Raw genomic sequence first — 17,930 nt, forward strand, 5'->3', positions numbered from 1 at the left:
AAAGAAATATTGCTCAGTCCTGGAGGGAACCGGTCAACTTGGGAGCACATGCAACAGATAACAAGCCTCTCGATGACTTCTATGCAGTTTCTAGACTGAGTGACTTTGGCTGCCCCTCAATCTCTATGCAATTTCTAGACCGAAGCCAAGGAAACAGCCAAAACTACGCAAATAGAGCAAGCCCAGTGATGGGAAGCTCTGCGCAATTTTTAGGGGGAAGGCAGTCTGCTTTCTCTGTGCATTTTTGGAGAGCAGCACACTGCTTTGATGCTCTTTGCAATTATGGAGAGCAAGCATAGTTTCCCTCCAATTATGCACAATTATGCAAGTGAGCATAAGAGCCAGTTGAAGGCCAAGTCACCAGATGTCAACTTGTAGATGAAAGGCAAACAAGTTGGCAAATGCAAGCTAATAAGCCAAGAAACTCAACTGAAAGCATATGCACCTGTGAAGTGCAAGACATGTTGCTAAGGATGGTTCGTAAGGAGGCTCCAAAATGAAGTTAAGGAAAATTTATGGAAGATGGTTGTAGCTGCTACAACATTGGTGACACACTGGTATAAATCCAGCGCTCTGAATGGACCTTGTTTCGTGAAAAGCAAGTCTAACTCCTTCGGAAGTATTGTTCGATTCTCTGATCATTGTGGTTTCCACACCAGCTTGAGTGAAAGATGTAGCACCTTCCATGCTCTTGATCAGTTAAAAAACATTCCAAGACAAGTCAACTTAGTTGTTTTGATTGGGGATGGGGGTTATATTGGTGCACAAGCAATATGACTGTTAGAGTTTAAGTTCCATCTCTAGTGTTGCTCCACTGCCAACAGGCTTGGACAGTACCCCGATGGAGTCACGCAGGAACACAAGCATCCATTAACTGCTAGTGAGCCTGGTCAGTACCTCAACGGAGTTACTTGCATCACCTCTCTGCATAGGATGCCTTTCTCTTCTTTCACCTTATTCATTTTTTCAAAAATTTTCATATTTTTATATTTTCAATTTTTTTTTTTATAGAACTATGCATAAGAACTTATTTATTTCAGAGGTAGAAGAGGGATCATGACTTATTGAGAGTAGAAAAGGTTTTTCCTTTATAGAAGTATGTTATACATACCTATGACATACTTGTTAAAGTTTTCCCCCTCACCTTACTCTACTTGACTGAGCTGACAAGGGTTATCCTAAAAAACAACTGACTAGAGTAGGTGGTACTAGTTAGAGTGCAAGTGTTGTGTCTTCACCAAGATTGACTTTGAACAAAATGTATTTTCCATTGTTGTATCATTGATTGAAGACAACAATTTCTACATAAAGAGAGAGGACAACAGACAACCAATTGTTGATAGCTGCATAAGTCCTCTTGTATCTACCCTGCTTGTTTCAATTGTCGTACACAGTTTCATGCGAAACTAACCTACAGAGATAAACAAGAAAACAAAACAATAAATCAAAGAGAAGAAGTAAATGAGAAATAAAATAAAGTAAGAAAAGCAGGTGTTAGCGCTCAAATCTACCTCAGGTTGAGGAAGGCAAAACTCGAGGCAACATCATACCACGCTCAGCCTCGTAGCTAGCCCTACGAGGACAGGAGAGGGCTCTCTCCAGGTCTATCTCGGCAAAAGGTCTTCAAAGGGGCTGAGACGACCAATAAGGAATACTGATTTTAGGCTAGTAAATTGATAGGAAAAGGGGTTTTAATGGATGATGGGGTTTTCTGGGCTGCATGGGGCAAAGAAACAGCTTGAACAGAGAAATATAATCAAAAACACAGATTATCTCCTGAGGCAAGGTAGGCAAGAAACTTAACAATTAAATTGAGATAAACGGAATGGCAAGACTGCTGAGAAGTCAACAAGGGAATAGAAGATGGATCCTTGTCAAACAGAAGAAAACATTAACTATGAATACTTCCTCAAGACAAAGCAAATAAATTGAATTCTGCCTTTCTCACTTAAAAGTATTCAAAAGAAATGATTATGAGATGAAATGTAAAACATTACAAGCTACACATGAAACATAGGAAAAGACAAATGTTAAATTTCATACCACAGGAATCTCAGAAGCCAGAGCTGTGAATTTTCATTAAAATATCTGTCAAAAAGCTGTACAATGACACTCGGTTTTCCTCCATGCACCTCTCAGAATTCTCTCCCCCCTCTCTCACCTTTTTTAAATGATTTTTTTTTAATACATTAAATAAAACTCTGCTAGGGGAAAAACAAATCGACCACAAAACAGGGGCACTGGTTTCACCTGCAGTTACAAAAATAGAGATAGAGTCATTTCTTTTTCCTAAAACAGAAGATCGTTCCCCTTAAAATCCTCTGATGGCTAACAAACTGGAGCGCAGATCCCATCGAATCAGGACTGAAGTCATTAGTAGGAGATCGGTTGCTATGTTTGGATCCATTACTTCAGCGACAAGCTGTTCATTGCTTGTATCGATGAAATCAATTGGATGCAAAGCTATGCCATTGAAATTATCACTTATGTAACGACCAATAACTGTAAGGCACTTGGATGGATCCTTTGGATCCCATTCGGCATGAAAGCAGGTCAAGTGGCGATTAAAATCATGACTATGGACGATCTCATGGCTTGGATAGCTCAAATCACCAAAGATAGAATCCCATACATGTATCTGATTATCTTGCCAGGTAGTCATGATTTTACTGCCAGGTTTTGGCTAAAACTAAGCAGAGTTCACAACACGTGGGTGTTTCAACTCTCCCAGGAAGGCCCCAGCTTTTAATTGGTGAATATCCCAAAGACGAGCAAAATGATCATTGCCACAACTGATCAGAAGATCTGAATTTAATGGATTGAAATGAAGTCCCACAACTTTAGAACCCTTTTTGTGGATTAGAATGGGTTCCTCTGTTTTCTTATTTGAGCGAATGTCTATCTGGTAAAGAATCCCAAAGTTATCCGCAACCAGTAAAAGATCTTTCTCTGAATTGATATCCATGCCATATAGCATTCTCCATGTTGCCAGTCCATTCCATCCATCAGGATTGCAGTCCATCAGGAGGATTGGAACTCCCGTCTCAATATCAATGCAGCTAAGTGTTCCATCAGATCTTGATGTGTATATATAATCATCCTTCATGGGATGAAATTTCATACTATTCAGAACGAAGGAATGTACTGTATCATAAACTGTTCTCTCTATCACTTTCTCATAGTCCCAAATACCAATTTGACCTTTCTTATCTCCTGACATGATAATATTGTTCTAAGTAGGGTGAAATTCTAAGAAAGTTATCTGTCTACTGTGTAACTTGATGATAGCAGAGTCAACCTGGTTGGGAATAACATAAGTTTGGCTTGATCATATTGATATGATTTCTGATTTGCCGTTCAAATACAAAGTCAAAGCCACTCTGGACATATTTGCGGGGGCCAGGGACAACCCCATATTTTGTCGCTATGCGATGTGGGCATGTCATCGTGGTGTGCCCAGGCTGTTTACATAAGAAACATGGATTTTGAAGGCAATCAACATAGCTAGCTCCTTTGAACCTTGCCTCATGGTCTTTCCGTTTACACACCTCTTGGGCCATATTCATGAGCCAACTATTGCTACCCAAATCATCTTCTTCGCGAGCATACTTTGCATAGTCATTCTTCAGAGTCTGCATCAGGATCATTGAGACTAAACCCGTGAGTAAAATAACCATTATAAATGAACTGAAGATGAAGAACCAATGGATCTGATGTTCAAAGAAAGGATATTCTAAGTAGATATCAGAACACCCGGCAAAGGTTATGTTGGTCTCGACCCAATGGACTGAATCCCAGCAATAAGCGGCTTTGGATTCTCCTGAGTGAGGTTGACATGAATTATTTGGTCATTATTGATTTTCACAATAATATTCTTGAACTGTGATGCCAATAGCGCCATACATATATTGTAATGGTGATGTCAACAAAAAGAATGCCAATGCTGCTATTCATAGAACTGAACTGAGACACATATCGAACTGAACCATATATACAATACTGCTATCATACATCTGTGATGCTCTGCAATTGATCATGCCATACATACAGTTTATATGACAGAGCCGAGACTTATCTAGTGCTGAAACAGGTCGATATAATAGTGATGCTGAGACTATAGGGATGTCGGGAGAGTGCTTGTGCCAACCATATAAGTACCGCTGACCATAGACATTACTGTATATGTATATACGAATATAGCTGCTAGCATAGATCTATAGAAACAATACACCCATCGCAGAACAGCGTTGAGACCTCCATACATATCACTGTGACCATTACTCTATATGTATATATGAATATAGTGATTGAGTTAGGAGAGGAGTTGAATACTTGCTGGCGAATTTCTGGGCAGAATTCCCAAAGCGTAGCGCGCCTTGCCCAACGGGTAGCGCGCACCTGGTGCGTAGTGCACGAGTAATTTTGCACTGGAAAAATTGTGCTGATGCATAACGCCCCCTGGGTGCGTAGCACGCCTCAGCTGATGCGTAGCGCACACCTGTAATACTGCCACGGGTACGCAAACACAGTTTTTCGCCCTCTAAACTCTGCAATCACTCCATGTTGATCGAAGACATGAACCTGCCATTTCTTCCATGATTTGTTTTACATAAGCAAAATCAACATAAGCACTAAGGTCTGCATTTCCTGGGTCAACTAAAATATGAACAAATTTGTGCTTCCTTATGGCCTGTAAGCTGTCTGAAATTATTCCATTTTGTCCATAATCAATGATGAGTGCACCGCCACCATCTGATGAAATCCTCTTTGCAATATTCTTTGCCAATTATGCTCCAACACATTATTACAAACTCTGTTTTCTAATTCCCTTTTTTAAATTTGTTGATTTTGAATGAGGGATTTTTCTTTGTCTGCTTGCAGGGATAGGAGCTGATGAAACTGCTGCCATTTGAAGAGCTGGAGAATTTGATACATATTCTAAAAAAACACATTTAATGATTTCTTCTTCAAAACAGGGTTTTGAAGAAGAATCAATCTCACATTTGACTTGACAAGACGGAGTCTAACATCGGCTCCAATGGGGATGGCAGCTGCCGCTTTTTGGAGGTGCCAAGAACCGCAGAACTTTGGGAGAGCAGACAGTGCCTCTATCCATTGGGCTATGGAGTCATCATTTCAACAGACAACACGAAACTTCCGACTTATTTTATGGACTGAAACTTGACTAAAATGATTGAAAAACTTGCTCAGCAAACTCCACACTACAACTGTAAATGAAACTCAGAATGAAATGCTGCCCTTTAGCTGCTTATTTATTTACAAAACTACCCTACTCTGTTGTAAAAACAATAGATCAGGTAATACTGAAATGCCAGATCAACCATTCAAGTAAACCTGAGAATGATGCCGGTTGAAAATGCTTCCACCAGGACACAGATGTAATTGCTGGCAGCCCTTCATGCACGTAATGAGCCTGGTCACGTAGAATACAGCCTGATCTATCAATCAAACTGAAAAACATTTCCATGTACATCGCAATTGGATCGCGAAAGCCAGACTCTGTCGGCTGCCCCAACTCTGCAATACATACCTCCAGCTGCACACTGTCAATGCAAACATCTGTAGGCAATTCTATTATTTCTTGTTTCGAAGGAGGAAGGATTTCCAAGAACTTTTTAGGGTCTTGGAAATCATATGATTGGATCTGCTCATCTAAACATTGAATCTCCTTCTCAACTCTTTCAACAACTAACTCACAAAATCTAGTTTTAGTTTCAAAAGGGAACTTTGGAGATTTCAACCAATGAAGCAAGGCACTGAAAAATTCTTCATTAATTTCAGAATCTGCTAACTGATTTCTAACCTCTTTTACAGCTTCACAAAGTGCAGGGTTTGCCACATACCCTACCATTGCATGAATGGATCAGCAAGCACTGGAATGTCTGGATCGAGTTGGAGTCGCCAGGTGAATGCTTCAGCCTGCATATGTGTCTGATTGCTGTCCACCATCAGCATCAGATCTGCAACTTGATTTCATGTACTAGAGCAAGACAATCTACAATCGAATGTCACATCAACAGTAAACCATCTTCCCCAGTATGGTCGCCACTATGTTAGTGCTTAAATCTGCCTCAGGCTGAGGAAGGCAAAACTCGAGGCAACATCATACCACGCTCAGCCTCGTAGCTAGCCCTACGAGGACAGGAGAGGGCTCTCTCCTGTCCTCGTAGGGCTAGCTACGAGGCTGAGCGTGGTTTGATGTGGCCTCGAGTTTTGCCTTCCTCAGCCTGAGGCAAATTCGAACGCTAACAACTATGTTAGCGTTCGAATTTGCCTCAGGCTGAGGAAGGCAAAACTCGAGGCCACATCAAACCACGCTCAGCCTCATAGCTAGCAATACGAGGACAGGAGAGGGCTCTCTCCGGTCAATCTCGGAAAAAGGTAATAAAAAAGGCTCGAGATGATTGAATTGATGACTAATTTTAGGCTAGGTATGAAGTACAAGGATTATGAAATTTATTTTTTGAAATTTTGTTGAATTCAAGGGAAAGGCAATTTTGGGTGCGGGGATGAGACACAGTTTCTGCAGAGCTCTGATTGGAGCAAGGTAGGAAATTGTTTTAATGCTTTTAAAGTGATGAGGTGAATAGATCAGACAGGTGAGGAGCTAAGGAGAGAAAGCAAACGCAGGGGTTCTCCTTAAACTGAAGAAAACATGGAAAATTAAACAAATTTAAAGGTAGAGCACAGCAAATTTATGGATTCTACCTTAACACTTCATTTGTTCAATTACAGAAGATGAGAGAGGGAAAATGATACCATAACAAACTTACAAGTACTGAAAGAAGCACACCATCAAGACATAAAGCCACAAGAACTCCAAAAAGTGCTACAAATCCCTGGTCTTCCCTTTGCCAAAATGCTGAAGTAAAATGTACAATAAAGTCTTAAAGCCTCTTCCCAAAGAGTCCAACCATGAAAATGACTAAGAAGATACATAATATAGGCAAGCTAACACATTTCCTTGCCTTTAGGGGTCGAGCTCATCATCCTAGGAGCTATTTCAACCAATTCTAAACAAAGCACTACAATCTAGGCAATCAAAACAACTTGCCTCTATAAGCTAGGAAACCAATTCATTCATTAATTTTTTGCTATTTTATGAATGAATCTTCTAGAATAGGTAAATAAGTGTCATGCCAACATGAAAATACATTAATTACATCAAATAGGGTGAAAAATCCCATCAAAAGTCAAAACTGGTCAAATAGATGTGTTTTCCTGTGCTGAAGATGAAAAACTTAGAAAATACCCTGATGCGTAGCGCGCCAAAACCCTACGCGTAGTGCGCCTTTCAGCTCACTTTTGGGGCACTTTCTAGCATCCAAATTGGGCTCAGGTGGGCTTGTTGGAAAGTTCTAGAAGTCTTCTTTCCAACACAAGTGGAATTTTTCAATTTGGTACCCATTTGCCCCTCCAAAAATGCATTCTCCCAAGACTACTACCTGTGTGTCCAAAAAGGCGCAGTGAGGTCATTTTTTGCATGTTTTTTGACCTTTTGGGGACCAAAACCTTGATGAAATGCCTTGGCAGTGGCTGAGCAGATGTATTTCATCATGAAAAATCCAAAAATGTAAACCTTTATTGAATTGGACCTCCCCATCTTCAGGGTAGCACGCGGCGCGCTACGCGTTAAGCCTAAAAACCTGTTTTTACATACAAATTTCAAAATTGCCAAAATTTTTCCCAATTTTTTTGAAATTTGGGCTGGGGGTCCCCAATCAAGTACTTTGCTTAGTCAAAGAGGCTTCGGACAAAATTTGGAGTGGATCGGGCCTTTTCCGCTGTTTTAGTGCCTTACTCAATCGCCTCTTAAGGATCTTAATTTTTGCTTTGCAAACATGCATGCGGGCCCAGTAATGATTCTTCATGTGCCGAAGCAAGTCTTTGTCTCTATTGGCCTTCGCCAACTACCCCTCCAAGTGTCGGTTGACCTTCTCAAGCACAAATTTCCGCGCAACAAGTGTCAAATCACTTGGTCTTTTACGGGCCAACCTACGGTCTTCACGGATTCGTTGCAGCTCTATAAGTGTGTGCTCGTCCTCTAACTGTTTATTGCGCTGCTCTAGATACCTGATATATGAAGCTGTCTCATCATGACTAGTAACAAAACCTGATGGCTCACCGGAAGGCCTCTCCTCATGCTTGGGCTTCTTGCCCTTATCCTGTACCTGCGGTGCTGCTGTCGAAAGCGAGGCCCCTTCCACACGAGGTGGAGATAACACTCACTGTGCTGATGAAGTCAACGAGACCCCTTCCACCCCGGGTGGAGATAGTACTCATTGTGCAGATGCAAATAAGGCCCTGTGTCCTCGCTGATATGTCACACATGCTGGAGCACTGACATGCTCTATCTCAGGAATGCCAAACTGATGTGAAGGCCCTCCCTCATCATGGACAATCTCGGGAGGTGGCTGTGGCACCGTGAAAAGATCACGAGAAATAAAATCCTCCCAAGTAATGCCCTGCTGTGCCAACTAATGCATCACTATGATCTTAATCAATGCATAATGATAGATGCTTTTATGCTGATGTGCTGGGCTCTTCCTTCGTACTAAAGGCACCATTCTCTCTATGTTGCGACACATGAAAAATGGAATATTCATCATACGTACCCTTGTGAAATGCATCAACAAACGGACATGGTACGCGTAGAGACGTGAGAATCTGCCCTCGCAACTGAAATATCGAATGATGAGTTTCATCAATGGTGCATACTCATCCCTTAGGAATCTGAAAGGAAAAACATTGGTTAAATGTCTCATACACCCGGGCTTGATATATGGCTCATAGTGAAATCTGTCTAACTGCTGGCGCTTATTCCATTTCTCCCCTACATTTGGTATCCCAGTGGCCTGAGCAATAATCTCGGGTGACAAGGTGAAATCCACTCCAGCAAGGTTTACATGACCATTCTGGAAATGTAGGACAAATAAGCGAACTAGTTCTCGGTGATGTTGGATTTTTGAGATCTGCTCACAATATTCAAAACATGATTGGTAATGAAAATAGTTCATTGCAAGTGGACAAGCTTGCAAATGAGCCAAAGAAGTGGGCTCCTCCCTGACATGCCGACCACCTTTGCCACCCTTGTGATACCTCCTTGGCACCTCTATTTTTGGTGTAGAATCACTGTCATAACTCTGCTCATAAGCTGATTCGGTTTCTGACATAGTTTTGAAGACAAGATGGCTGAAATGTATATGCTGACTGTGCACACAATTGAATGCTGTTTGACTTTTTCCTTTTTCGAAATGCTGTGTTTTAACTGAGTTAGAGGAGGAGTTGCACACTTGCTTGCGAATTTCTGAGCGAAAATCCCAACGCGTAGCGCGCCCCTGGTGCGTAGCGCGTGAGTAATTTACACTGAAAAAGGTGTGTTGATGCGTAGCGCGCCAATGCTGATGCGTAGCGCGCACCTAGAACTAGCCCGATTTGCTCACCAGCTTGTAAAATCGCCCTAGAATGGATGCACTTTGCTCTTGAGATGTGAATGAGTTTGTTATGAGGAGAAATGAGGAGAAATGCCTTTATATAGACTCCCCTTTAATTTTACTTGACCAAAACCCATTTTGCAATGTTTGGTTGTTGACACTTTTTTCAAATTAATAGGCTCTGACTTTTTGGTTTCCCTTTAAAAACAATTGGTTGAAATAGTGATTTCTTCTGATAATTTTTTGCAGGGATAGCTCTGATATGCTCTGGCAAAGAAGACCAAGGCTGCGCTTGACCATTTGGAGAACTTGAAAATTTTGACAATTTTTTACAAAAATGAGATGGTGACTTATCTTCAAAATAGAGTTTTGAAGAGAAGTGCTTATTCATCTGTACAATGACGAAAATTATTGAAGTGATGATCTAACAAAGACATCCCTCTGGCCTGCTGGTCTTCTAAGACTTTTCAAGACAAAATTGACTCAACCCTAGACCTAAGACCTCGAAATTTTAAAACATGATGGTTAATGACCTTTGAAGACTTTATTTAAATAAACAGGCCTGAACCAGCAGTGCCAAGCACGAGGGGAATAAGTGACACAACCCACTCCATCAGAGTTATGGCATGCCTAACGAAATGCAACTGATCAAAACTGGTGGGACACCTAATCATGAAATGCAAAAGAGCTTTGATCTCTGATGGAGGGATAACTAGACCGACTCTAACATTGGCTCCAATGGGGATGGTAGCTCCTTGGAGATGCCAAGAACCGCAGAGCTTTGGGAGAGCAGACAGTGCCTCCATCCATTGGGCAATGGAGTCCATTATTGTGAAAAAATGACAAAAGACTGATGACTCAACTTATTAACTGGAAAATCGACTCAAACTGACTTGATGCAAACTGAAAAGACTGAATTAAAACAAAAACTTTCTGAAAAAAGGGCAGCCATCCATCAAGCTTTAAGATCATGATGGCAACCACCTGCATACTGATATAATATATACAATCATGTATAATGGGCCTTCCAATGCAACCAATCCAGCAGATGGCTGCGTACCATATTTCTGCTTTTACTCTCGTCGAGCGGGCAGAATACTAAACTTGTAGGCAACTCAACACAATCACTGAAACCAATGCTTATAACAATAAACCAGACAATATTTATCCTTTCTAATGCTTGCAGAAGAATGCTGAAGGGGTCTTGAAAATCCTGAAACACTGGCTTATCTGGAGATCCAAATGCAAAAATACGAGTATTCACTCCACTCTGATCTGAAAGGACAACTGATTTCTGAGGGATAGAAATGCACAAATCTGCCATCTGAGTATTAGCTGTAGGTTCCTTGACCATGAGAATTTCGGGCATATATTCCTCAACTTCATGATCTAGTTCATTCTTAAACAACAAACAGTCTTCAAGATTATCGAACATGACATCCTTATCATCTTTGTGAAGGAAAACATTATCTGTTTGTTGATCTACAAGACAGTCATCTTTTTCAACAGAGGAAGAGGTTTCCCCAACACTTTCCTGACTATGTGTGCACTGCAAATCTGCTGTAGCTTGGGCTGTAACAAGACCTTTCAAGAGCTGATCTATCTCCTCTTCAGACAAAGGAGACAATGCCTTTTGTTTTCTTCTGCTTAAACAGTAATTATCTTCATATGACAGGGCATTCAAACTATCATTTATTACTGAGTTATTGAAAGGAGATTCATCACTTACTTGCACAAAGATCTCATTCTCTTGTTCATGAACATCTGAATCCAAAACTCTGTCTATGATCTCAACAACAAAGCTCTCCTTTTCAGGATTCAGCACAAGATATGCTTGGTCATCACAATCTGAATGTAGTTCTGAAGTAGCTGACTGGACATTATCACAATCTACAATCAGCACTGGACTTACTTGCATGCTGCTGTCTTCTGTGGGCAGATCTGAAATGTCATTCTCCCTTTCATCATTTTCAGCCATATGACCATCTTCAGCCTGCTGATCTTGATTTTGCTGCAAAATTTCCTGATCATCTTGATGGGTATCCACTAGGTTCTCTTCATGTTGCTGAAATGGATTCTCATACAGGGCCTCCATGATTTCATCATCCATAAAATTATCATCTTCATAATATTTCTCAAGGCTTTCAATAAAAGTAGAAGCATGTTTGCAACAGTCATGAACCAAATTTAATGATGGATAAGATGCTTGATATCTTTCAATGAACAAGGCATGAAAATCCTTTAAACAATAAATACAAGCAGGCGGCAAACTTTCATACCAAGATTGGGCTTTACCTTCCAGAGTGGCCAAGAATATCTTCATCAAGCAATCTTCAGGAAAATCAACCTTCAACTTGCGAATATGCATGTGAAATCTAACAAGATGTAAAGCAGCATCCTTCTTACCATCATCATTAAATGTAGGAAAATTCCTTGACCAATCTACCTTCGTAATTTTATTTGGAAAACCAGGGATGTGATCTCGGCTCATGGGAGCGTATCTTCTTGCAACCCGATCCATTCTGAAAAGCTCAAAGCCACTGATCTTCCTGCAGTGAAGTCACCATGAAGCATTGATCTCTGGATTTTTCAGTGAATGAAGTCTCCAGGTGAATGATTTCAGCCTTGCCAGTGTCTGATCGTTGTCCACCATCAACAATCAGATTTGAACTTGATACATGTACTGAGGCAATTAACAAGTTAAATGTCACGTTTACAAGCTAGACCGGAGATTGACTGAAGCAACGTTTATCTACTTCCGCTAATGCAAAGCAAAAGTGTTTCGAAGGCTACCTGGCATGAATTCAGGCTCCGTCTGTAGCTTATAAAACAAATGACATCAACAAGCAAACCATTTGTTCTCCCCAGTATGGTCGCCACTATGTTAGCGTTCGAATTTGCCTCAGGCTGAGGAAGGCAAAACTCGAGGCCACATCAAACCACACTCAGCCTCGTAGCTAGCCCTAGAGGACAGGAGAGGGCTCTCTCCGGTCAATCTCGGCAAAAGGTAATAAAAAAGGCTCAATATGACTGAATTGATGACTAATTTTAGACTAGGTATGAAGTACAAGGATTATGAAATTTATTTTTTGAAATTTTGTTGAATTCAAGGGAAAGGCAATTTTGGGTGCGGGGATGAGACACAGTTTCTGCAGAGCTCTGATTGGAGCAAGGTAGGAAATTGTTTTGATGCTTTTAAAGTGATGAGGTGAATAGATCAGATAGGTGAGGAGCTAAGGAGAGAAAGCAAACGCAGGGGTTCTCCTTAAACTGAAGAAAACATGGAAAATTAAACAAATTTAAAGGTAGAGCACAACAAATTTATGGATTCTACCTTAACACTTCATTTGTTCAATTACAGAAGATGAGAGAGGGAAAATGATACCATAACAAACTTACAAGTACTGAAAGAAGCACACCATCAAGACATAAAGCCACAAGAACTCCAAAAAGTGCTACAAATCCCTGGTCTTCCCTTTGCCAAAATGCTGAAGTAAAATGTACAATAAAGTCTTAAAGCCTCTTCCCAAAGAGTCCAACCATGAAAATGACTAAGAAGATACATAATATAGGCAAGCTAACACATTTCCTTGCCTTTAGGGGTCGAGCTCATCATCCTAGGAGCTATTTCAACCAATTCTAAACAAAGCACTACAATCTAGGCAATCAAAACAACTTGCCTCTATAAGCTAGGAAACCAATTCATTCATTAATTTTTTGCTATTTTATGAATGAATCTTCTAGAATAGGTAAATAAGTGTCATGCCAACATGAAAATACATTAATTACATCAAATAGGGTGAAAAATCCCATCAAAAGTCAAAACTGGTCAAATAGATGTGTTTTCCTGTGCTGAAGATGAAAAACTTAGAAAATACCCTGATGCGTAGCGCGCCAAAACCCTACGCGTAGTGCGCCTTTCAGCTCACTTTTGGGGCACTTTCTAGCATCCAAATTGGCTCAGGTGGGCTTGTTGGAAAGTTCTAGAAGTCTTCTTTCCAACACAAGTGGAATTTTTCAATTTGGTACCCATTTGCCCCTCCAAAAATGCATTCTCCCAAGACTACTACCTGTGTGTCCAAAAAGGCGCAGTGAGGTCATTTTTTGCATGTTTTTTGACCTTTTGGGGACCAAAACCTTGATGAAATGCCTTGGCAGTGGCTGAGCAGATGTATTTCATCATGAAAAATCCAAAAATGCAAACCTTTCTTGAATTGGACCTCCCCATCTTCAGGGTAGCGTGCGGCGCGCTACGCGTTGAGCCCAAAAACCTGTTTTTACATACAAATTTCAAAATTGCCAAATTTTTTCCCAAATTTTTTGAAATTTGGGCTGGGGGTCCCCAATCAAGTACTATGCTCAATCAAAGAGGCTTCAACCAAAATTTGGAGTGGATAGGGCCTTTTCCGCCGTTTTAGTGCCTTACTCAATCGCCTCTTAAGGATCTTAATTTTTGCTTTGCAAACATGCATGCGGGCCCAGTAATGATTCTTCATGTGCCGAAGCAAGTTGTTGTCTCTATTGGCCTTCGCCAACAACACCTCCAAGTGTCGGTTGACCTTCTCAAGCACAAATTGCCGCGCAACAGGTGTCAAATCACCCGGTCTTTTACGGGCCAACCTACGGTCTTCACGAATTCGTTGCAGCTCTATAAGTGTGTGCTCGTCCTCTAACTATTTATTGCGCTACTCTAGATACCTGATATATGAAGTTGTCTCATCATGACTAGTAACAAACCTGATGGCTCACCGGAAGGCCTCTCCTCATGCTTGGGCTTCTTGCCCTTATCCTGTACCTGCGGTGCTGCCGTCGAAAGCGAGGCCCCTTCCACACGAGGTGGAGATAACACTCGCTGTGCTGATGAAGTCAACGAGACCCCTTCCACCCTGGGTGGAGATAGTACTCGTCGTGCAGATGCAAATAAGGCCCTGTGTCCTTGCTGATATGTCACACATGCTGGAGCGCTGACATGCTCTATCTCAGGAATGCCAAACTGATGTGAAGGCCCTCCCTCATCATGGACAATCTCGGGAGGTGGCTGTGGCACCGTGAAAAGATCACGAGAAATAAAATCCTCCCAAGTAATGCCCTGCTGTGCCAACTGATGCATCACTATGATCTTAATCAATGCATAATGATAGATGCTTTTATGCTGATGTGTTGGGCTCTTCCTTCGTACTAAAGGCACCATTCTCTCTATGTTGCGACATATGAAAAATGGAATATTCATCATACGTACCCTTGTGAAATGCATCAACAAACGGACATGGTACGCGTAGAGACGTGAGAATCTGCCCTCGCAACTGAAATATCGAATGATGAGTTTCATCAATGGCGCATACTCATCCCTTAGGAATCTGAAAGGAAAAACAACGGTTAAATGTCTCATACACCCGGGCTTGATATATGGCTCATAGTGAAATCTGTCTAACTGCTGGCGCTTATTCCATTTCTCCCCTACATTTGGTATCCCAGTGGCCTGAGCAATAATCTCGGGTGACAAGGTGAAATCCACTCCAGCAAGGTTTACATGACCATTATGCAAATGTAGGACAAATAAGCGAACTAGTTCTCGGTGATGTTGGATTTGTGAGATCCGCTCACAATATTCAAAACATGATTGGTAATGAAAACAGTTCATTGCAAGTGGACAAGCTTGCAAATGAGCCAAAGAAGTAGGCTCCTCCCTGACATGCCGACCACCTTTGCCACCCTTGTGATACCTCCTTGGCACCTCTATTTTTGGTGTAGAATCACTGTCATAACGCTGCTCATAAGCTGATTCGGTTTCTGACATAGTTTTGAAGACGAGATGGTTGAAATGTATATGCTGACTGTGCACACAATTGACTACTGTTTGACTTTTTCCTTTTTTGAAATGCTATGTTTTAACTGAGTTAGAGGAGGAGTTGCACACTTGCTTGCGAATTTCTAAGCGAAAATCCCAACGCGTAGCGCGCCCCTGGTACATAGCGCGTGAGTAAATTTACACTGAAAAAGGTGTGTTGATGCGTAGCGCGCCAATGCTGATGCGTAGCGCGCCCCTGGAACTAGCCCAATTTGCTCACCAGCTTGTAAAATTGCCCTAGAATGGATGCACTTTGCTCTTGAGATGTGAATGAGTTGGTTATGAGGAGAAATGAGGAGAAATGCCTTTATATAGACTCCCCTTTAATTTTACTTGACCAAAACCCATTTTGCAATGTTTGGTTGTTGACACTTTTTTCAAATTAATAGGCTCTGACTTTTTGGTTTCCCTTTAAAAACAATTGGTTGAAATAGTGATTTCTTCTGATAATTTTTTGCAGGGATAGCTCTGATATGCTCTGGCAAAGAAGACCAAGGCTGCGCTTGACCATTTGGAGAACTTGAAAATTTTGACAATTTTTTACAAAAATGAGATGGTGACTTATCTTCAAAACAGAGTTTTGAAGAGAAGTGCTTATTCAGCTGTACAATGACGAAAATTATTGAAGTGATGATCTAACAAAGACATCCCTCTGGCCTGCTGGTCTTCTAAGACTTTTCAAGAAAAAATTGACTCAACCCTAGACCTAAGACCTCGAAATTTTAAAACATGATGGTTAATGACCTTTGAAGACTTTATTTAAATAAACAGGCCTGAACCAGGAGTGCCAAGCACGAGGGGAATAAGTGACACAACCCACTCCATCAGAGTTATGGCATGCCTAACGAAATGCAAATGATCAAAACTGGTGGGACACCTAATCATGAAATGCAAAAAAGCTTTGATCTCTGATGGAGGGATAACTAGACCGACTCTAACAGCAGGAAAGCAAGAAAACGAACAAAGTAAGAAGGAAAACACACATGGAAGCAAACCAAACAAAAGCAAACACTACTCCTACTCTTGAGCTAACGGTGCATGGGTCTGTTCACGTGAAGTGATATTTCCAATGCAACCACTGGTGCATTGGTTGTCCCATGTTGGTGAAGGCATGGTTTGTGAAGAGGATAGTCAAGCGAACCAACAAACATGAAATATATAACAATGAAGACCAACACACTCTGAGTTTAAATGCGTCCATAGAAAAGAAATGAGTGAAAGCACAAGACAAGCACTCCATGGACTTACCATGGTGTTGTGACACATTGCGTGTAGATGATAAGAATATGCACTCTCTTGACTGTGATAGACAAGCAAACAAGAGAAAGAGAGACAACTTACGTCTTGCAAGTGTGCTTGTTGTGTAATATTCCTCCAATGCATGAGCGATGGGATCATGTGATTTAGGTGGAGGGAGAGAAATATGTGTGTTGGATTGATCTTCAATGCATACATATGAGTGATGTCGAGCCTTGGGTAGTTCAAAAATTTCTTGATTGATAGTGAAAATAACCTCAGGACAATGAGGGTCTGACATAACCATCAACTTGAGCTGAGGTGCCTTGACAACCTGGGGGGTTTCAATTTCATAGATAGATTAATTATCATAAACAGGCGACTTTGAAAGATCAATAATGATGGATTCAACATCGTGATCGAATATTGGAGTAAATAGATCACAACAACTATGATCAGAAAAGTCAATGAGTTCATCGACATCCTCATGATCTGACGAATCATATAGAGGAGTAGATGAGAAGCAAGAATGTTCACCCTTTGCGTTTCTAGAAAAAGTAGATGAAAAATCAAGTGGATTTTCAGTGAAAGATTTGTCGTCTCTGCTGTCAAATGATGGAATGACATCGGGTATGTTTTGCGAATGATCAGAAGTAGATGCATCCATGGATGAATTTACACAAGGAAAATCATAGATATCAGAATCACCAAAGATGTCAGGGAAAATCGGAGGAGGCATGGACGAAAGGAGGTCATCCTTCGCTGCGGGTTCATGCTCAGATTCCCAGTCATACTCATTGTAAATGACAACACAAGTTGGTTGTGCAACAACTCCGTTGATTAATCCTCATTCACAACAAGTGTAGAGTTCAGAATGAAAGAACACAAGATAGTACAATCTAGAGGATCAACAAAATGTAGGGATAGAGGTTGAGGTAAAAAGTACATATGACAACCCATGGGCTTCCCAACACAATCTGCATAGGAATTTAGAGTAGTGAGTGTGGGAACATGTACTAGTTGAATAGTATCATGTGCACGCTCTCCCACATCTCTCTGCGGGGGTGGTGCTTTTTGATGAGGGGAAGGCGAATAATCACTTGTGATAGCAACTATGTCCACTTGGGATTGCACAACTCCATTGCCGAAGTATGCTGAGCAGGGTTTGAGATTTTTCTTCACTTTGGAACAGAGTGATATATGATAGAAATATCAAATATGTTCATAAGATATTGGAATTTCATATGATTTTTTAGAGCTTCAAACAACAGTAGACAAAAGCGCTTCCAAAAATCCATAGGTGATTCATGCAGGGCCTTCCATTTTTTTAACATTTCTTTGTCAAGTGCTTTAGGAAAAATGATGGAAAATATATTCGATTAGATTGCTCA

The 17,930-nt window shown here is 41.0% G+C and overlaps 1 pseudogene; it reads right to left on the reverse strand.

Annotated features, from left to right (window-relative positions):
* Positions 1 to 2,311: 2,311 nt before the first annotated feature.
* Positions 2,312 to 17,930, reverse strand: part of LOC149233093 (protein DAMAGED DNA-BINDING 2-like) — a 47,216-nt pseudogene continuing 31,597 nt past the window's right edge.

Source organism: Pinus tabuliformis, chromosome J (assembly GCF_031772625.1).
Source record: "Pinus tabuliformis cultivar Carrire ecotype Pingquan chromosome J, CPIR1, whole genome shotgun sequence".
Classification (NCBI taxonomy): Eukaryota; Viridiplantae; Streptophyta; class Pinopsida; order Pinales; family Pinaceae; genus Pinus; species Pinus tabuliformis.